Here is a 23,358-nt window from a genome sequence, read left to right on the forward strand (position 1 = left end):
TCCCTAAGATCAAAAGAGCTAGTGCCTCAAAGAGCTTCTCTCTTGCAGGTAGGAAGCCGTCAGATTAAAGTAATTCACTCTTAGGGTAAAGGTGTCCCCCAGGGCTGTGTGAGGTCTGATAAGCTAAGGTCAGGTGTAATCGATGGACCAAGCAGGGGAAATATTTTTGAGCCAGAGTACTTTGAAAGGGATGTGTGTACTGCAGGCTGATAGCTCCACGATGAGATCCTCATGCACGCATTGAATATCTGCTTGTGTTCACGTTGTGGTACCGAGGTTCAAGTTCAAAGACTTGGAGGCAGACAAAGCTGATCGAGGTTAGGTTTTGCCCTTCGGGAGCTGAGACAGAGTGTTTGTTTCCTCATCTGTGAAATAAGGATAATAACAGTGACCACCTCTTAGGTTTATTGTGAGGTCGGAGTGAAATCACGTCTGTCAACTGCTCAGCACGGTGCCCGGAGTAAAGACTCACCATACCTTATCCATTAGCGATATTTTTAGTTCAGGCTTAGGATAAGGCATTTTGTAAAGACATAGGCAAATAGGAAAGGCACAGCCTTGGACCCCATGGAGCTCTCTCCCACCCTCCAGACTTTCTGCTTGCAAATGGGCACCAGAAATGTATCAGTGCACTTTATTTACTTATTTATTTTTATTTTCTTTTAAGCTCAGTATAGTTAATAGTGTTTATATTAGCTTCAGGTGTGCAATATGGTGATTCAGCTAGTCTATACATTTCTCAGTGCTCATCATAAGTATGCTCTCAATCCGCATCACCTGCTTCACCCATCCCCCCACCCAACTCCCCTCTGGTAGTCTTCAGTTTGTTCTCTATAGTTTAGAATCTGTTTTGTGGTTTCTCTCTTTTTTTTCTTTGTTCATTTGTTTTGTTTCTTAAATTCCACATAGGAGTGAAACCATGTGGTATTTGTTTCTCTGACTTATTTTGCTTAGCATTATACTCTCTAGCTCCACCCATGTCATTACAAATGGCAAGATTTCATTCTTTTCTTTGGCTGAGTAATATTCCATTGTCTGTGTATACCAGTTCATTTAAAAGAGTAGTTAACTTATACATACCTAGAACTTGCAAATTTTTATCATCAACAACAAAACCAATTACCTAAATCTTCGTGTGTGTACATGGGTATTTACTTATTTCCTGAGAATTCTTACAGTTCAGTGAGGGGGGAAAATATAAAGGAGAAAATGTGCAATTAACTCCCAGATTTTTTTTCCCTTTAATTTTAATACACTGAGGAATAAACGGAAGTAATTTAGGAAAGATTATCTTCAAAAAATATGTCATGGTAGTCCCTCCCCCCCCCCCCCCCCCAAAAGGAGTGTAAGTCTTGGAACATGTCCCTACATCTTTTGCAGAAATTCTGACTGTTCAGGATACTTTCATCACTGCTATAAGACAGAGAGATGGTGCTGAGTGAAGGTGAAGATGTCAAGAATAATTTGGTGAAGGTTGTTAGGCACCGATAACGATCAGGGGCCCCATCCTGAGGACTTGAAAAACCAAACCAAGCAAAAACAAAAACACTTCAACTTTAATTTTAGAATTAAAAAATAAAAGATGGACTATAGCTTGAACAATCCAAAAAGAGCCCTCTTAGTATTTCAAAAAAGAAAAGTTAAGATGTTTTCCCACAAGTTATAATTAAGGAAAAGCCTTATTACAATAAAAGTAGGTTTTCTCCTTAAGAGATACCATTCAGAATTGATTACCCTCCTTCACAGGCTGCAACAATAGATATGATTGACAAGCATGCCAAAGGCTTCATTCTTCTAACTGATTATCAAATGTTCCTCCCAGGAGCCAATTTCAATGAGTTGTTATATTCTGAGGTGCTGTCATAGACTCATTGGAAGGAACTAGAACTAGGAATGTAAGTTTCTTGTGTTTGCATTTCCAGGGACTCCATGTCAGAATATTATGTCTAATTTAATAATATAATTTTTAAAAGTTTTTGAAACTGGAAAAATGGAACAGATACCTCAGTTAAATCTTTATAAGAAACTATAAAACTTCAAAATAGTGCTTTCTATACTTTACCTCTTGTTGTTGGGAATAGATATTTACTATTGCAAGCAGTGAATTGAGTATCATGTAAAATTCAAATATAACACTGTTAATTATATTATTAATACTTCTTTGAGCATAAATGGAGTTAGTACCCTTTGTAACATGAAGGGGTAACCCTAACTCTTAGAATAACTATTTTCTGCTGAAGGGAGGGTATGAACATTTATAAATCAATCCTTCCTAGGACAAATGAGGCTATAAAAATCACAACCTAGGTATGTCTAATCTGCACAAAAAGGTGTTATCTTTCTTCTATGTATCTAGCACATAGTAGGCACTCATTTAGAAGTGCTATTTGTGAGTTACAAAGACCTAAAAATAAGTGGCTTAAAAATACATTAACTTTTCTCTCATGCACGATGGAGTCCAGAGATAGGCTGTTCAGGCCTGGCATATTGACTTTTTTGTATTATCAATATTTTAGAATACTTTTATTTTATGCTTTGCTGTTCTTTTTTTTTTTTTTTAAGATTTTATTTATTTATTTTAGAGAGAGAGAGAGTAAGAGAGAGCAAGAGGGGGTAGGGTTAGAGGGAGAAGCAGACTCCCCGCCGAGCAGGGAGCCCGATGTGGGACTCGATCCAGGGACTCCGGGATCATGACCTGAGCCGAAGGCAGTAGCTTAACCAACTGAGCCACCCAGGCACCCTGCTTTGCTGTTCTTAGCAGAAGGTTATATCCTCAGAACACCTCATGCTCACAATATGGCTGCCACATCCTACCTATCACATACAAATAGGAAAGGAAAATAGAACATGCAAAATGGTGAAGGCCAGCTGAATACCTGCCATTTTAGTGAAACTTTTCCAGAGTCCCAGAGAACAGCTTTTGCTCAAATATCATTGTCCCAGTCACATGCCTTCCCTTTTCTCTAAGGTAAGATGTAAAATGTATTTTTGCTGGATGCATTATCAAACCTAAAATCAGAATTCTGTGGTTAAAAAAGAAAGGAAAATCGGATTTGGATAGGCAACTGTCTTTCCCACAGTTATGATGATGACTTATTGGGAGGTCCACAGATAAATGAATCCTTTTCCAGTAGTTTGCTTCTCTGTGTGTCTGTACCATTCCCCTTTCAGCAGTGTGCGGAAGGCTGCTTAAACAGGCTTACCAGAGGCATCTGACAAATTTTCAGGAATTTCACAAGCTGGTAATTAAATACACACTTAAAAATTAAATAGAAACAGAATTGAATACATTATACTAAGAACAAAGATAAGAGATACTTAGAACACCTAAGCCCGTAATTATTGTACTATAATTTGGTATTATGTATGCCCTTCATGTCGTGTACATCTTTTGTGTCTGCATGAGGAAAATACTGTCTAATGGAAACTTCTGTAATGGGGTGCTGCTGTGTATCTCTTCCCAGTTCTGCATTTAGTGACCTCACATTGGTAGCTTAACACTGATCATCGAGGGAATATTTATACCACGGAAATTGACAAGTACTAAAATGTGGGCACTTTTTTTTCTGGAGAGTAGGTTTTCAACATTTACCAGCACACTTCTGCCTTCTAGTAATGAAAATATTTTTAATAGTTTGATATATTAATGCTGGCCAGCAAGGAAATCAGGGTAGGGACAAATTCAATATATTTCACTAACATTTTAATCCCATCCAAAAGGTTAACTAATGAACACATTAGAAGAGGGAAGGAATTATTCTTTCTCTGTTCTTGCCTTGCAACAATTCTCATGGGACCACCAGTACTACCAGCCAGATATTTCTGCTCTGAGCTAGAGAAATGAAGCTTTTGTGACCAATCTTCTGGAGAGATAAGCAAGGAAAGGAAATGTTGCATGTTTCACCACGGACTAATAATTTTGTTTAGGTTCCTCTGAGTTTGGCCACTTACCAGAAAAGAAAAAGGCACTTAAAAAAATTCTGCCTCACTGATTGTCCCTCTTCAGAGGGTATGAAAATGAGACCTCTGGGGGAATAAAGATGCAGTATTAAGCAGAAAATCAATGAGACAGTGTAGTGGGGATCATTTAAAAGGGTGATTTATAACCCCTTTTCTACATCTAGTGTTTAAATTAAGCGTGTTAAAGCTCAGTTAGCTTTCTCATTTTGGGTGCTTTTTCTTTCGCTCTCTATAATTGTGGGCAAACTTCCTACCCCACCGTCGGGAGTTTGAGATGGTACCAGAAAGATCTATAGGAGAAAGCAGTTGAACACCCTACTTTGGTGGGGCTGTAGGGAAGCAAGCACTCTTCATTGCTGAGGGAGTGTGAGTTAGTATGACATTTATGAAGGACAATTTGGCGATATTTATCCAAATTGTAAATGCATATAGCCTCTGACCCAGCAATTCTACCTTTGTGAATATATTCTACAGATACACTTGTATATAAGCTAAATGCTATAGGTTCAAATTTTTTCCCTATGTAACATTTTTACATAATAGCAAATGGTTAGAATCCACTCAAAGTCCAATAAGGAGTGGCTAAATAAATTATGACTAATTTTTATAGTGGAGTGCTCTGTATCTGTTAATAAAAATTTGTGGGAACTATATAGTTGGAAAAATGTGTCTTAACAGTATATTTAATATACCTTTTGTGTAAAATAAGCAAAAATAAAAATCTAAATTTATGTCTTCTTGAATATGCATAACTCTGGAAAGATCCAGAGAATCTAAGAATAGACACATATATGTGGAAGGGAGGGAGGTTCTGGCTAGATGAGGGACCATGTTGGAAGGAAAGGAACTTTTTTTTTTTACTTTTTAACTTCTATAGTTATTCATTTTTTGCGCCATGTGAACATACTATCTAATTAAAAATTTAAAAAAATCTTAAACTTTATACATAGTTATAATGCTTAAAGAGTAAGAAGCTTGCCCTTCATCAGCAGAGACATTATTAACCCGATTTGAGAAGGAGTCCTAGGTTCGAGATGGCTCCCTCAAAGGTTTAACAGAGGAGAGTTCAGTGAGGGACCGTGGGCAGAGATGTGCTGATTTTAGAGAATCCGTGTAGGAGAGTGAGGTCCTCGGGGACTGGCAAAGACAGGATGCTAGAACCACTGCTAGGTCACAGGAGAAGGGTAGGCGGGTGGATCCGTCGTGAAGGCATCGCAGGGACAAGAGCTCTGACAGTACAAATCAGCTACTGCCAAAAACAGCCAGGCACTGAGAAACAAAAAGAATCAATAGCCCAACTTTCCTGTTTTTCCACCATAATCTCCTGATAGTGCCAAACAGAAGCTCGAGAACTAGGAAGCCTAGGGGACTGTGTGGTCATCTTCCTGGGGGACAAAAGAGATCAGAGAAGAAAGGAGAATGAATCCAGGTAACAAATGAAAAATAACCAGTATGGGCTACTAGGATGACAATTTGCGTCTTGGCTGTGTGTGCGCACGTAGGTCCGCCCACATGTGTTCTGTAAATGAGTTAAAGATGGCCCCTGTATATTGGCCCCAACGTTGTGTACTTATCATGACAAGCTAGGATCATTAGCTCAAATCCTGCCAGCACCAAACTCAAATGTTTACATGTCCAGTTGTTTTCAATATAGCCCAAGTGAGCCTATTTTTAGCTATTTATCGACTTCCTGCTTTGTATACCCTGTGAAACTGCCCCCATCATCTGCTAGCCATAGATAAACAAACTTGGGGGCTGGAGAAGACCCAAGCCCCTGCTGCCCCTTGCAACTTTCTTACCAAGAGGTTCCCCACTTTGAGGCTGAGCGGCATCCCCTAGACATGTGAGCCCCTCTGCGATTCCTCTCTCCCCGGGGATTTCCTTGCCTTCTTCCCTCTGGGTGATGACCCCATCCTCTTGTCTCTGGACAGTCCCCTTCCCTGAAGCACTTTCCCTCTCCTGTAACCTGTCACCCACCACCCAGTAAGGCTCATTATATATCCCTGCCATCTCGTGGTCATGTTTTTTCCCTTGAGTAGCTCTGAAATCCTCTAAGTCCTCACAGTGTGCTTACACATGGATAACTATTTAATTCAGTTAATGTAAGTGAGTAGCTCGTATTCAGATAATTTTTTATAAATTACTCTATTGAGTTCTTAAAATAACTTTGTGGGTTAAGATCTGTTATCCCCACTCAAGGGTTAAATGGCTTGTTCAGCGTCTGAAGGCCATGGTGAAGCCATAATGCAAACTTGGGCTGCCTTCTGACTTCAAATCCTAATCCTTCCACAACCCCATACATAAAACCCGTCTTCAATTCTTGAACTCCCTCATATTCCCTGTCCCTCCATTGTTGTCTAATGCACAATGTTTATTTCTTATCACTCTTTCTTTCAAGGGGCACAGTAAGATGATTGCTCAGAGGTTCATCCGATACCCAAAATTCAACACATTGATGCAAAAAGCAGACTGAATCTTCTGTTTCTAGGCATGTTATATAACTGTATTACTTAAAAAATTTTCCCAGTCTAAAATCCCTTACGTGTGTTGTGTAAAATATAATACCTTTCTTTTTAAATGCAAAGCTTGGCTTATAAGATGGAGAAGAACAAGTCTAGGGAATGAGAAACCAAGCAAAGGATCCTAACACCTGAAATCATCCCTGTTAAGTTCTTCTGATCTCTATGTCCCAAAGCCTTGGCTTTTTGCAGCTACACATTGGACAGGAAATCAGCTTTTAGGGCACTCAAAAGAGAGATTTTGAGTTGAGACTCCATATAAATCTGAGAGCGAAGAAAGGCTACATTCCCAGAGAATGCTAGATTTGTAAAATCTGCTTACCAGCAAAGAGAAACAATAAGGAAATAATCAACCTTATTGCAGGCTCTAGGTAGAAGTAAATGGGGGATTAGGTTCATTTTTCACTTGTCTACATGGTCCAGGGAGCTCCAAACTAGACAAGTAACTGTTATGTGGTTCCAGATTGGTAGGAAAAGCAAATATTCCCTGGAGAGATGCCCAGTTATCTGTGATCTCATTGAATTCCACTTATATAGCCTAGTCATTCAACATGAGTCCGTAATCCGAACTTAAAAAATGCATGAGGAATAAGGTCTCAGTGAGCAAGAGCCAGTGAAACAAAGTCAAATTTGTTCCCCCACAGCCTTACTGAAATTATTGGATATAGAATTACACACATACACACAGTTATTGGATAGAAAATAATACCGTGTGTTTAAGATTTCCAGAAGATTTGTGCTGAGCATGGTATTCCAGTTTTTGATTTGTTGCAGAGGGGATAAAGAGTATTTTGTTATTTACTCCTCTGGTGACTAATTGGAATGTGCCTTTTTAATGTCATAAGTGAAGTATAAAAATGGAAAATGTTCATAAAAGGAAGTCTTCTTTGAAACTAAAAGTTGTCATACTATCCCTCAGAAATACTTTTAATGTAAGAAATAGCAGACTCCTACCTAGTCCTGTGACTTGCTTGGCCTCATTTTTTCTGTCTGTAAAATGAAACTTATAAAACCATACTGTGGGAAAGGGAGAAAAAGTTTTTATTTTTCTTCTCTTGTTTTCTTTGGCAGTCTTGAAAAAGAAGGGACTGCTACTTCTAAGAATTCTGCTGGTTCTCATGGTGATAAGTTAGTAAGTTTCTAAGTGAAGACAGATAAACCTTGATCTGTTGTGCTAATATGGAGCAATTTTTAAGGCACATTGGTAAGTGAAAAAACTCAAGATGCAGAACAGTGTGTAAATGCCCCCATTTGTGTAAAATAATATATATAACACACATTTGTTTATATATGCACAGAATATTCATGTAGGAATATGCATGATAACTGAGGGAGGAAGCAAGTGAATTTGGGGAATCTGGAGCTGGAGTACAACCTAGTTTCAGTTACATGACTGTTATTTCAATTTTATAATACTGGTTAATTAAAAATTAGACAAATTCCTTCATTAGGCAATAGATACTACCCTTAGTGATTGATGATACATTATGTGGCATATATTCAGACAATATAATATGTAGCAGATATGGTGTGTTATGTAGCTAGAGTATGTTTGCTTAGTTTTGACTCCTGACTCCATGGTTTTCTAACTTGACAAATTTGGGCAAGTTATTTAATCTCTCTATATCTTGGTTTCCTTTTCTATTTAATGGCTAAAATCATAAAGTTGTTTTGAGGATTAAATAAAATACTTCATATAAAATGCAAAGTACCTGACACATCGAAAAGACTGAGTAAATGTTAGCTTAGGTTGAGATTTCCAACCTTGCTGATGATTTTTCAGTTCATGTATTTCAAACACATTTATGTACTTGAAGCTCCAAAACTAATCACCAACAGGACAGAAAAATTTAATATATTATCAGAAGACACTACCGTTTGACAATTATGATACATTTACTTTTAAAATATTGGCTTGTCAGGCATATTTGGAAGGTGATGCCAAAGCCATTCTGAAATAATCAGAACAAGAAGATCAGGAGTGCCTGGGTGGCTCAGTCAGTTGAGCATCCGACTCTCGATTTCAGCTCAGGTCATGATCTCAGGGTTGTGAGATCAAGCCCTACATCAGGCTCCAGGCTCAGCGTGGAGTCCGCTTGAGATTCTCTTTCCCCTCTCCCTCTGCCCCTCTCCTGATCTCTATCTCTCTTCTCTAAATAAATAAAATCTTAAAAAAAAAAAAAAGAACAAACAGATCAATATTGTTGCCTTTTGGAGATATTTGGCCCTCAGGCTACATATGATCTGATAAAAAGCTGCCTAGAAAAATTACATTTCACAGTTTGCCAAATATCATATGAGTATTGGGAAGTGCGTCCTCTGGACAAGAAAATAAAATATGCACTTTGTTTATGGAATCATAGTGTTACTTCCATTTAAAATTACAAGCGAATAAAATCCTTTGGTAATACCAGCCGAGGGACTTGGCTTCCAGAGATTTCAAATTTATTCTTTTACAATGAGAAATATGACTAATTATCAAATAGACCAAAATACCAGACTTCACTGATCGCCATAATTTCTTCCCAGAGTACTGATTTATAATGAAGCCAAATTCTAACAGAATGTTCAGTTTGCAAAGTACATCTTCTGAACCCAGTGAGTTGGATGATCTGGAGCCACATTTCCACACTCTCCACGGTAGAGAATGTACCATGACTTAACTATTCATCAGCACTGGAGGCCAACGGATCAAGTTTAATTGCAGGGTTTTTGTTGTTGTTTTACCTTTGACTTTAGCTGAACATTGTTTCTTTTACGCATGTTAATGGTACTTTTTCCCAGGTTAGACTTGCAAGTACCGTCATATATTTCCTACCATTACTGAATTTCTAGATAGATGTTTCAGTAACCTAGGCATTTCTTTAGCTATCTGGGCTGGTTTACAATTACTGCATAACAAGTCCCATGCAAGTGTTGAAGACAACACAAATTTATTATTTTGCAGTTTCTGTTAAGCAGGAGGCAAGGTATGGTTTAGTAAGGACTTCTGCTCAGATTATCACTATGTGGCAAGGTCTCTGCTGGAGGTGCAGTCTCCTCGGAGGCTCAGGGGATCCTCAGGGGATCCACTGGTTGTGGCAGAACCCAGCTCCTTGGGATTGTAGGACCAAGGCCCTCAGCTCCTAAAGGCTGCCGACCATTCCCTGCCATGTGGTTCTTTTCATAAGATGGTAGTTTGTTTCTTCAAGGCCAGCAGGAGAGCATCTGCCGCAGCTTGGAATAGCTCTCTCCCGTCTGTCACAAGAGAGTCTTGTATAACTTAATCTAAACAAAGGACTGGCTACCCTTCATATTCATAGGTCCTGCCCACACTCAAAAGGGTAAGGATTATACACAGCTGTACACCAGGAAGTGGGAGTCTTGGTGCCATTTTAGAATTCTACCTGCCATGCTGTCTATTTATTGGCTATTAGGAGACTAAGAAGGGCAGAGGGTGCATTTGACTTGAGCCCTGAAGGCACTGAAGCATAATATCTAAATGCTCACGTGTCCAGCTGTTGTCACCCCCAAGGTTTTCCTACTGCAATTGGCTTTTTCCATGGTGGTGCAAAAGGACTTTAAACTTGGACTTGAAGAATCAGAATTAAGGGATGCAATGAATTTATATTGGGGATAAAATAATGCTGAAAGGACCTAGTATGCTGCGTTTTTAAAGAAAAAAAAATAGTTGTCTACATAAATTCTTTTTATCAGGATTCAGAATAACAAATTATGGTAATTGTGTGTAAGAAATAATAAGAGTCACCAGCTGAATGCCTATTATATCAGGGGCTCTACACACATTATTTCTTCCAATCTTTCCTATGAGGAAATTGAAGTTCAATTAATGCTAATATGAATAAATGTTAAAATGGTAAAAGTTAATTAATGTCAATGTATTGTTTAATACAGCTAGTTTCAAGCTAGGGTTTCAAATCTAGTTCCATTTGAGTTTGAAGACTATATTCACTAAATTCTACACTGTTATAGAAACTAGGAGCCTGATAAATTCCTAGTTAGCTTGTCCACAAACATTTATTGGGGCTTACTATGTGCCAGGCACTGCGCTAACCACGGGGGATATAATGGTAAACAAGGCAGACACGGTCTCTGCCCTCCAGGATAAGAGCTCAAGTTTCTGCCGGAGTCCAAGATCATAAATTTTTCTTATATCAAATAAAGATCTGATCTATGTTATTAATATTGTTAATACTAATTAGTAACATTAGTAACACTGTTCTATATGGAGTATAATGTGGTCTGGGAGCCTCTGGGGGGCTCAGTCAGTTAAGTGTCTGACTCTTGATTTCGGCTCAGGTCATGATTTCAGGGTCCTGGGATGGAGTCCCACTTTTGGCTCCCTGCTCAGTTGGGAGTCTGCTTCTCCTTCTCCCTCTGCCCCTCTCTCCTCTCGTGCTTGCTCTCTCTCTTTCAAGTAAATCAATAAAATCTTAAAAAAGAAGTTTTGGGATATAGTCATAGTGAAACTAAATACATTTTTTTCCTAACTATAATAGAACACTATGACATTTTTATTTGTAGTTACTATTAAAAAAGGAGTAAGAGACTGTGTGTGCATCCATGCACGTGCTTGGGTTTGAGAAAAAAAAAATAACCTGTTTGGTAAAAGAGTAACATTAACCATCAAAGAATTAAAAACTAGTATTTGTCTAGGTTGGAGCGGGGTTACCCAGTTGTCAGACGGAGTATGTGCTCTGGGTATGAATGAAGAGGGGTCACTAAAGACACAAATAAATAGATTAATAAATAGGAGAGATTGAGATTGATTTAGCATCAAAGATTTTACCAGAATTTTGAAAACAAAATCTAAGAAAGTTTTAATATCTATGTATCTATAAGTATTATTGACCTGTTTTTACGTTGTGTTATGTAAGGGGAGAAAACCAAGTGTACCATAATATTTTCAGTGATTTGGGGCTTCTAAAAACTCTTAATTCATTTGATCTTATTTTGAATCAACTGCTTAACACCTTTGTTTCTCCTTTTGCAAACTGCCATTAAAACGGAAGGACTTTTGAAGTGAATTGATGCGTACCCTTTCCACACTACAGAAGTAAAAGTCTTAAAAGTAAACAAATGTGGGTGCCTGGGTGGCTCAGTCGTTAAGGGTCTGCCTTGGGCTCAGGTCATGATCCCAGGGTCCTAGGATCGAGCCCCACATCGGGCTCCCTGCTCAGTGGGAAGCCTGCTTCTCCCTCTCCCACTCCCCCTGCTTGTGTTCCCTCTCTCGCTGTGTCTCTGTCAAATAAGTAAATAAAATCTTAAAAAAAAAAAAAAGTGCTTTTGTGAATTATGGAGAAACAACTGTTGCCATCTACTGGTGGCAATGCAAACTGCAGTAGGTTCTTTCCAGCAGCATATCAGACCATATAAAAATTGTATCGGTTTAATATGCAAATTACATTTAAAAATTTGGCAGTGATAAATATGGAAACATCTATTAATATCAGTAATGCATTATTATATAATTATAGGACTTGGAAAAATTTTATACCTCATATTAATACCTGCCATTAATAACAGTTCTGATGAACTTTTACATCATGCTACTTGTTATAATAAAAGCATAATTTAATATGAGAAAATTATTTTTTATGGCTTCAGCCAGGTTTTTAAATTACAGTGGAAAAATCTAAATACACAAGGTTAGTTGATTTGAGTTTACCTTGAATTAAAAATCTAAATATTTGATAGCTTTGTAATTAATTTTTGTATGTTTGAATGTTTTGTGAATTTAATTTTCTCTTAGGAAATATATTTGAAATGTTTGGTTAATACCAGTGTTTATTATATAATCTAAGAATAATTACCAGAATGTCAGGGTTAGGTAATCAGTATAATTATTTAATGGGAATATGATAATCATTAATATTTAGGATATACCCTCTTAAGAGACAGCACAGATAGTGGCTTACCTAGTGGGATTTGTAGATTGCTCAAATTATTGCACTGTCATAAGGCCAAATTCTACTGTGTAACAATATCAAGTCATTGTTTGCTAAAGTGAAAGTTACTCTTTAAGATGACTGACTGTATTAGGTTTTTGTTCATGTGCTTACATGTGTTGGGTCTTGTTGACATCAGAGCTCTTTGGAAGAGGAACATGGGACAGAAATTTTTTTTCTTAATGCCAGTTCTGGCCACTTTTTTTTTTTTTTTTTTTTTTTAAGATTTTATTTATTTGCGAGAGAGAGCGAGAGCGCACTCGCACAAGGGGGTGGAGGGGCAGAGGGAGAGGCAGAAGCGGACTCTCTGCTGAGCAGGGAGCCTGATGCGGGACTCGATCCCAGGACCCTGAGATCATGACCTGAGCTGAAGGCAGGAGCTTAACTGACTGAGCCACCCAAGTGCACCGGGACAGAAAATTTTGATGAGTAGGCCGAGAAGAAAGCTATCCCTGACTGGGGGGGCACTGCAGGGTTGGGCATGTGTGAAATGAAGTGCCCAGCATGAGGCACCTCTGTCTCTGGTACTTAACCCCTAGGGGAACTCAGATAAAAGGGGAAAATTTAAGGGCATCTTTAAGAGCACAGAGAGATCATTTATCTACTGAGCTATGTTGATGGTAGAAGACTAGGAATTGGAGTCAAAAGACCTCTACGTGTTGGTTTTATAATCCTAAATGGGTTATTGATTAGTCTTATAAGCCTTTATTTATTTATAAAGTGGATATAAAAATATTTGTTTAAAGAATGTACAATTGGGCATGCCTGGGGTGGCTCAGTCAGTTAAACATCTGCCTCTGGCTCAGGTCATGATCTCCAGGGTCCTGAGATCGATTTCCGCATTGGACTCCTTGCTTGGCGGGAAGCCTGTTTCTCCTTCTGCCTCTGCCACTCCCCCTGCTTGTGCACTCTCTCTCTCTCTCTCTGAAAAATAAAGAAGTAAAATCTTTGGAAGGCAGGCAGGCAGGCAGGCAAGCAAGCACATTGGTAACTCACATAATAGGCAATCCTTCCTCTTAGTTGCTATGAGTTAGTTTATAAGAAGACGACCTGCCTTAGCTAATTATATCCCACTGTGTGGGTGGGACAATAACTAGAGAATTAAGTGGTTGGAGAGAGAAATTTTAATTTTTTTAAAGGTAGAAACTTGATAGAAGTCTGAGTATGTTTAAATGTTGAGAAGACTGCCCTTAAGAGGAAGATATTGCCATTTACCCCACATAAGTCAACACTGACTTCTGAGGACAACTTTTCTGATATATAACGAGCTAGAAAGGCATTCAAAGTTAGTTTTCTCTAGTAAACCAAGAGTAGAACTGTAGGAGACTGCATTAGTGTTCACCAAGTACCCATTATCCCCTCAACATCTCCCACTACTCTTTCAGTTGGGGTGGGGCCATGTGACTAGTTCTTTTGTGAAGGGACTGTAAGTAACGTGTTCTTCCAGACAAAGGAAATGAAGAGCCAGTCTGATTCCAACATTTTTTCTTCCCCGTCACAGGAACTTTGTGTTCTCAGTGGTATAATAAGGCTAATATAATATAATATATGTAATGCATATAATATGTACTTATATTTCATGTTGTTTATAATTATATATTTTATATAATTTATAATGCTAACATAATTTATATAATAATATAATAGCCATAGTAAGGGGAAAGACTACCTGAATCACATTGGACCATGACTATAACATAAAAGAGAAATAAATCTTTAAGTCCTTGAGATGTTGAATTTTTTTTGTTTGTTTTGGCAGTTAGTGTTAATTACTCTGACTAGTGCAATATTTTAGGGTCAGAGCAAAACACTTGGCAAATATTTCACAATTTCTTGTCTGTTCCCTGGCGAATGGAAGATGTATTTTAAAAAAATGGGAAAGAAAACTTTTATTGGAATAAATAAATGGGTAGGAGAGATCTTGTCCTTCATTAGAAAAAATGAAAATCTAATGATGCCAGTGGTCCAAGTGATGGGCTTTCCATGTCTGAAAGAAGACATCTAGTCTTCAAAACTTACCTTTTAATAAGTTAATAATTTTTTCCTCCCTGGGATCTCAAAGGAAACATTTTGACAAATACAAGGGTGGGCTGGTGGACTGGCCATCCAGAATTCTGCCAACTGGTCTGGGCTAAAAAGTGAGTTAGTTAGGAAAGGGGACACAAAAAAGTTTTTGATGACAAAAACTGAGTTCTCTGGAATTTATGGTCAAAATCTTTTCCTTCATTTCTGATTTGGTTCTCTGTCAAGTTGTCTTAGTCTGCCCAGATTGCTATAGCAAATTATCATAGACTTGGTGCCTTAAACAACATTTATTTCTCACAGTTATGGAGGCAGGGGAGTCCAAGATCAAGATATTGGCAGGTTAGCTTCTTGGTCAGAACCCCTTTCCTGGTTTCCCACCTGCTGTTTTCACTGTATCCACACGGGGCAGAGAGAGAAAGAGCTAGTTCTCTGGCCTCTTTTGGCAAGGGCACTAGTTCCATCATGGGGTTCTGTCCTCCTGACCTCATATAAATCTAAGTACCTCTCAAAGGATGCCTCTCCTAACGCCAAACCATTGGGAATTAGGAATTCAACATATGAATTTGGGAGTGGGGGACACAAACATTTACTCCATAATACAGGTTAAATTGGATTTGTTTCTGAGCTAATGCTCTTTCTGCCAGGCTCATATTACCTATTTAATTTTTTTATTGTTATGTTAATCCCCATGCATTACATCATTAGTTTTAGATGTAGTGTTCCATGATTCATTGTTTGTGCATAACATCCAGTGCTCCATGCAAAACGTGCCCTCCTCAATACCCATCACCAGGCTAACCCATTCTCCCACCCCCCTCCCCTCTAGAACCCTCAGTTTGTTTTTCAGAGTCCATCATCTCTCATGGTTCGTCTACCCCTCCGATTTCCCCCCCTTCATTCTTTCCCTCCTGCTATCTTCTTCTTTTTTTTTTTTCTTAACATATATTGCATTATTTGTTTCAGAGGTACAGATCTGAGAGTCAACAGTCTTGCACAATTCACAGCGCTTACCAGAGCACATACCCTCCCCAGTGTCTATCACCCAGTCACCCCATCCCTCCCACCCTACCCCCCACTCCAGCAATGCTCAGTTTGTTTCCTGAGATTAAGAATTCCTCATATTAGTGAGGTCATATGATACATGTCTTTCTCTGTTTGACTTATTTCGCTCAGCATAATACCCTCCAGTTCCATCCACGTTGTTGCAAATGGCAAGATCTCATTCCTTTTGATGGCTGCATAATATTCCATTGTATATAGATACCACTTCTTCTTTATCCATTCATCTGTTGATGGACATCTTGGCTCTTTCCACAGTTTGGCTATCGTGGACATTGCTGCTATAAACATCGGGGTGCACGTACCCTTTCGGATCCCTACACTTGTAAACACCCGGTAGTGCAATTGCTGGATCATATGGTAGCTCTATTTTCAACTTTTTGAGGAACCTCCATACTGTTTTCCAGAGTGGCTGCACCAGCTTGCATTCCCACCAACACTGTAGGAGGGTTCCCCTTTCTCCGCATCCCCGCCAACCTCTGTCATTTCCTGACTTGTTAAATTTAGCCATTCTGACTGGTGTGAGGTGGTATCTCACTGAGGTTTTGATTTGGATTTCCCTGATGCCGAGCGATATTGAACACTTTTTCATGTGTCTGTTGGCCATTTGGATGTCTTCTTTGGAAAAATGTCTGTTCATGTCTTCTGCTCATTTCTTGATTGGATTCTTTGTTCTTTGGGTGTTGAGTTTGATGAGTTCTTTATAGGTTTTGGATACTAGCCCTTTATCTGATATGTCATTTGCAAATATCCTCTCCCATTCTGTTGGTTGTCTTTTGGTTTTGTTGACTGTTTCCTTTGCTTTGCAAAAGCTTTTTATCTTGATGAAGTCCCAATAGTTCATTTTTGCCCTTGCTTCCCTTGCCTTTGGTGATGTTTCTAGGAAGAAGTTGCTGCGGCTGAGGTCGAAGAGGTTGCTGCCTGTGTTCTCCTTTAGGATTTTGATGAACTCCTGTCTCACATTGAGGTCTTTCAACCATTTAGAGTCTATTTTTGTGTGTGGTGTAAGGAAATGGTCCCGTTTCATTCTTCTGCATGTGGCTATCCAATTTTCCCAACACCATTTGTTGAAGAGACTGTCTTTTTTCCATTGGACATTCTTTCCTGCTTTGTCAAAGATGAGTTGACCATAGAGTTGAGGGTCCATTTCTGGGCTCTCTATTCTGTTCCATTGATCTATGTGTCTGTTTTTGTGCCAGTACCATATTGTCTTGATGACAGCTTTGTAATAGAGCTGGAAGTCCGGAATTGTGATGCCGCCAGCTTTGCTTTTCTTTTTCAACATTCCTCTGGCTATGCGGGGTCTTTTCTGGTTCCATACAAATTTTAGCATTATTTGTTCCATTTCTTTGAAAAAAGTGGATGATATTTTGATGGGGATTGCATTGAATGTGTAGATTGCTCTAGGTAACATTGACATCTTCACAATATTTGTTCTTCCAATCCATGAGCATGGAACGTTTTTCCATTTCTTTGTGCCTTCCTCAATTTTGTTCATGAGTATTTTATAGTTTTCTGAGTACAGATCCTTTGCCTCTTTGGTTAGATTTATTCCTACGTATCTCATGGTTTTGGGTGCAATTGTAAATGGGATCGACTCCTTAATTTCTCTTTCTTCTGTCTTGTTGTTGGTGTATAGGAATGCCACTGACTTCTGTGCATTGATTTTATATCCTGCCACTTTACTGAATTCCTGTATGAGTTCTAGCAGTTTTGGGGTGGAGTCTTTGGGGTTTTCCACATAAAGTATCATATCATCTGCAAAGAGTGAGAGTTTGACTTCTTCTTTGCCAATTTGGATGCCTTTGATTTCTTTTTGTTGTCTCATTGCTGTGGCTAGGACTTCTAATGCTATGTTGAATAGCAGTGGTGATAGTGGACATCCCTGCCTTGTTCCTGACTTAGGGGGAAAGCTCTCAGTTTTTCCCCATTGAGAATGATATTCGCTGTAGGTTTTTCATAGATGGCTTTTATGATATTGAGGTATGTACCCTCTATGCCTATACTCTGAAGAGTTTTGATCAAGAAAGGATGCTGTACTTTGTCAAATGCTTTTTCTGCATCTATTGAGAGGATCATATGATTCTTGTTCTTTCTTTTGTTAATGTATTGTATCACGTTGATTGATTTGTGGATGTTGAACCAACCTTGTAGCCCAGGGATAAATCCCACTTGGTCATGGTGAATAATCCTTTTAATGTACTGTTGGATCCTATTGGCTAGTATTTTGGTGAGAATTTTTGCATCCACGTTCATCAGGGATATTGGTCTGTCATTCTCCTTTTCGATGGGGTCTTTGTCTGGTTTTGGGATCAAGGTAATGGTGGCCTCATAAAATGAGTTTGGAAGTTTTCCTTCCATTTCTATTTTTTGGAACAGTTTCAGAAGAATAGGTATTAATTCTTCTTGAAATGTTTGGTAGAATTCCCCTGGGAAGCCATCTGGCCCTGGGCTTTTGTTTGTTGGGAGATTTTTGATGACTGCTTCAATTTCCTTAGTGGTTATAGGTCTGTTCAGGTTTTCTATTTCTTCCTGGTTCAGTTTTGGTAGTTGATACATCTCTAGGAATGCATCCATTTCTTTCAGATTTTCTAATTTGCTGGCATAGAGTTGCTCATAATATGTTCTTATAATTGTTTGTATTTCTTTGGTGTTGGTTGTGATCTCTCCTCTTTCATTCATGATTTTGTTGATTTGGGTCATTTCTCTTTTCTTTTTGATAGGTCTGGCCAGGGGTTTATCAATCTTGTTAATTCTTTCAAAGAACCAGCTCCTAGTTTCGTTGATCTGTTCTACTGTTCTTTTAGTTTCTATTTCATTGATTTCTGCTCTGATCTTTATTACTTCTCTTCTCCTGCTGGGTTTAGGCTTTATTTGCTGTTCTTTCTCCAGCTCCTTTAGGTGTAGGGTTAGGTTGTGTACTTGAGACCTTTCTTGTTTCTTGAGAAAGGCTTGTATTGCTATATACTTTCCTCTTAGGACTGCCTTTGCTGCATCCCAAAGATTTTGAATAGTTGTGTTTTCATTTTCATTGGTTTCCATGAATTTTTTTAATTCTTCTTTAATTTCCTGGTTGACCCATTCATTCTTTAGTAGGATGCTCTTTAGCCTCCATGTATTAGAGTTCTTTCTGACTTTCCTCTTGTGATTGAGTTCTAGTTTCAAAGCATTGTGGTCTGAAAATAGGCAGGGAATGATCCCAATCTTTTGGTACCGGTTGAGACCTGATTTATGACCTAGGATGTGATCGATTCTGGAGAATGTTCCATGGGCACTAGAGAAGAATGTGTATTCCATTGCTTTGGGATGAAATGTTCTGAATATGTCTGTGAAGTCCATTTGGTCCAGTGTGTCATTTAAAGTCTTTATTTCCTTGTTGATCTTTTGCTTAGATGATCTGTCCATTTCAGTGAGGGGGGTGTTAAAGTCCCCCACTATTATTGTATTGTTGTCGATGCATTTCTTTGCTTTTGTTATTAATTGCCTTATATAATTGGCTGCTCCCATGTTAGGGGCATAGATATTTACAATTGTTAGATCTTCTTGTTGGATAGACCCTTTCAGTAGGATATAGTGTCCTTCCTCATCTCTTATTACAGTTTTTGGTTTAAAATCTAATTTGTCTGATATAAGGATTGCCACCCCAGCTTTCTTTTGGTGTCCATTAGCATGGTAAATGGTTTTCCACCCCCTCACTTTCAATCTGGGGTTGTCTTTGGGTCTAAAATGAGTCTCTTGCAGACAGCATATCGATGGGTCTTGTTTTTTAATCCAATCTCTGATAGCCTGTGTCTTTTGATTGGGGCATTTAGCCCATTTACATTCAGGGTAACTATTGAAAGATAGGAATTTAGTGCCATTGTATTGGCTGTAAGGTGACTGTTACTGTATATTGTCTGTGTTCCTTTCTGGTCTATGTTGCTCTTAGGCTCTCTCTTTGCTTAGAGGACCCCTTTCAAGATTTCTTGTAGGGCTGATTTCGTGTTTGCAAATTCCTTTAGTTTTTGTTTGTCCTGGAAACTTTTTTATCTCTCCTTCTATTTTCAATGACAGTCTAGCTGGATATAGTATTCTTGGCTGCATATTTTTCTCATTTAGTGCTCTGAATATATCCTGCCAGTCCTTTCTGGCCTGCCAGGTCTCTGTGGATAGGTCTGTTGCCAATCTAATGTTTCTACCATTGTAGATTACATATCTCTTCTCCCAAGCTGCTTTCAGGATTTTCTCTTTGTCTCTGAGACTCGTAAGTTTTACTATTAGATGTCGGGGTGTTGACCTATTTTTATTGATTTTGAGGGGGGTTCTCTGTGCCTCCTGGATTTTGATGCCTGTTTCCTTCCCCAAATTAGGGAAGTTCTCTGCTATAATTTGCTCCATTATACCTTCTGCCCCTCTCTCTCTTTCTTCTTCTTCTGGGATCCCAATTATTCTAATGTTTCGTCTTATGGTATCACTTATCTCTCAAATTCTGCCCCGTGATCCAGTAGTTGTTTATCTCTCTTTTTCTCAGCTTCTTTATTTTCCATCATTTGGCCTTCTATATCACTGATTCTCTCTTCTGCCTCACTTATCTTAGCAGTTAGTGCCCCCATATTTGATTGCACCTCATTAATAGCCTTTTTGATTTCTACTTGGTTAGATTTTAGTTCTTTTACTTCTCCAGAAAGGGTTTCTCTAATAACTTCCATGCTTTTTTCAAGCCCAGCTAGTATCTTTAAAGTGATGATTCTGAACTCTAGATCTGACATCGTACTGATGTCCGTATTGAGTAGGTACTACCTCTTGTTCTTTTTGTTGAGGTGATTTTTTTCCATCTTGTCATTTTGTCCAGAGGAGAATAGATTAATGAGAGAACAAAATGCTAACAGGTTAACAATGTCCCCAGAAAATATACTCTAAACAAATCAGCAAAGACCTGAAGCAGTCTGAAAAGAAAGGGAAAGAGAGAAAAAAGAAAAAGAAAAAAAGAAAAAGAAAAAGGTAGAGATAAAAACAAATAGAAACAGAACAAAACAAAAAAAAAACAATGTGATCAAATATGATCAGGCTGGTATATAGTCAGTGCCACACACTAGATTTTGGGTGTATTTTGGTCTGTTAGAAGAAAGTGCCTCCCAAAATTTTAAAGAAAGAAAAACTTATATATGTACAAAAATAAGGGTTGATATGATGAAGGGATGGAATATGACTGTAAAGATGGAAATAATAAAAAATTTTATAAAAGGAATTGATAAGAAGTTGTTTGAAAAAAAGAAGAGGATTTAAAAAAAAAGAGAGAATGTGATCAGGCAGGGGAGTAGAAAAAACCCATACACTAGAGATTTAGGGTATATTTTGATCTGTTAGAAGAAACTATATCAAAATTTTAAAGAGAGAACAACGTATATATATATATGCCAAAAATACGGGTAACTACTATGAAGGGATAGAATGTGACTCTAAAAATGAAAAAGAAAAATGTTTTTTTTTTTAGAAAGGGATTGATAAGATGTTGGTTGAAAAAGGGAAAAAGAAAAATTCAAAAAAAAAAAAAAAAGACAGTAAAAAAAAAAATAACTTTGAAAGACTAAAGAATCATGGTAAAAAAAGCCATGAATTCTATGTGCATTATTCCCCTAGCGCTGGAGTTCTGCCGTTCTCATTGATCGGTAAACTTGGTGTTGGCTGGCTGTTCTCGCTGATCTTCTGGGGGAGGGGCCTGTTGCCGTGGTTTCCAAATGTCTTTGCCAGAGGCAGAATTGCCCCGCCCTTGCCTGGTCCGGGGTAAGTAATCTGCTCGCGTTTGCTCTCAGGAGCTTTTGTTCCCTACAAGTTTTCCGTACAGCTTTGGAGGCAGAGAATGAAAATGGCAGCCTCCCAATCTCTGCCTCGGAGGAGCCAAGAACTCGGGGCCCCGCTCCTCAGTGAGCCCCCAGAGAAAAGCCATCAGTCACTCCCGTCTCCCCGGTTTCCAGCCGCACTCCATGCTCACCCGGCCTGTGACCCTGCGTTTCTATCTCTGGCACCCAACCCCGGGTGGAGTATCCAAACCCAGCAGATCCCTGTGGTGCGCTGCCACACCTCTCCTTCCGGGGGAAGAAGAGGAGTCTCCCCGGATCTGCTGCTTTTTGGGTCCCTGTTGGAGGAGCAGGGGCCTGACTGTGCCGTGGATCACGGTTTATGGCCACCCTGAACTGAGAGCCCCCGCCTGGGCTCCGTCTCTGCAGCCGGCTTTCCCGCTCCGATACCTGGGAGCTCTGCAGCACTCAGGCACCCCTGGTCTTTCTGTGACCCCGAGGGTCCTGAGACCACACTGTCCCACAAGGGTTCCAGCCCCCGCTTAGCCACCGGAGTGACATCCCTCAGCGGAGCCAACTTCTAAAAGTTCTGATTTTGTGCTCCGTGGTTCTATCACTTGCCAGAAGCAGCTGACGGAGGCCCCTCCCCCGCTGTCTATCCTCCTGAATATCACCTCAGATTCACTTCTCCACACGCCCTACCTTCCAGAAAGTGGTGGCTTTTCTGTTCAGAGAGTTGTTGCTATTCTTTTCTTCGATCTCCTGTTGAGTTTGTAGGTGTTCAGAATGGTTTGATCCCTATCCAGCTGAATTCCTGAGAGGAGACAAAATCCAGGTCTCCTACTCCTCTGCCATCTTGCTCCGCCCCCCCCATATTACCTATTTAGATCTAGTTACATTAACGTAATCTTCGATAATTTTTATTCTGTATGCCACTGTTATTATGTTTGGGCACCTGAATGCCACAATTTCCATTTCAGATTGAGAGGTACTTACTTATCTGTTGGCAATTGTGTGCATTTGAGAAAGGGATGGATATATTCATTTCTCTCTCAATATACAATTACATACATACAAATACATGTATATTCCTAGGAATATATTCATAGGAGGTATCTATATCCCCACATCCTATATTTAACAGCTGTCTTCAAAACACATTGAATTTTGCCAATTTTCAATATTTTTGGATATTGTTATTTTAAATTTTATCTGGAATAAGTTACAGTCATAGATTTCTTAGAAATGAAATCATCTTTGCACTCAGAATAAATTTCACTTATGTAATGCGTATTATTTTTAATTAATGCATCATTTGTTATCTTTGATTTAGTATTTGAGATTGGTCTATACTTTTCCATTTTTAGTACTATTTTTGTTGGTATTTGAAATAAATGTTCCACTAGCTTTTAGTAAAGAATCTAAAAATTTTCATTCTTTTTCTGTGCTTGGAAACAGTTTTAATAATGTTGAAGTTGTAACTAAATTAATCTTATTCTTTCCTGATATAGATTAGTAGCATTTAAAGCTATGGACTCCCCTCTTAACATTGTTTTAGCTTTTTCTCACAGATTCTAATATTTTATTGCAATCTTAAATTACTATTTATGAGTTTAAACTTTAAAATTATTTCTCTGTTTTTTCTCTACGTGGTTTTCTGCCCTATGCAGATTGATGATAGATAGGTAGAGAGGTGACAGATGTGTTATAGAGAGATTCCAACATTTTGAAATCCTTTGAAAACTTGCTGGGAATCCTAATCACTCATTTGTCTACGTATTAGTAGGAGCAGAAAATTATTTTTTTGTTTTTTGTTTTTTAAGATTTTATTTATTTGACGGAGAGAGACATAGCGAGAGAGGGATCGCAAGCAGGGGGAGTGGGAGAGGGAGAAGCAGGCTTCCTGCTGAGCAGGGAGCCCGATGCAGGGCTTGATCCCAGGACCCTGGGATCATGACCTGAGCCGAAGGCAGAAGCTTAATGACTGAGCCACCTAGGCGTCCCTTGCCATAGAAAATTGTTTTTGAAACGACAAACAAAAAACTTAGTTTTCTTTTATTAAAGAGTGTG

The sequence above is a fragment of the Mirounga leonina genome, unplaced genomic scaffold (assembly GCF_011800145.1).
Source record: "Mirounga leonina isolate KUSES-001 unplaced genomic scaffold, KU_Mleo_1.0 Mir_115, whole genome shotgun sequence".
NCBI classification, from domain to species: Eukaryota; Metazoa; Chordata; class Mammalia; order Carnivora; family Phocidae; genus Mirounga; species Mirounga leonina.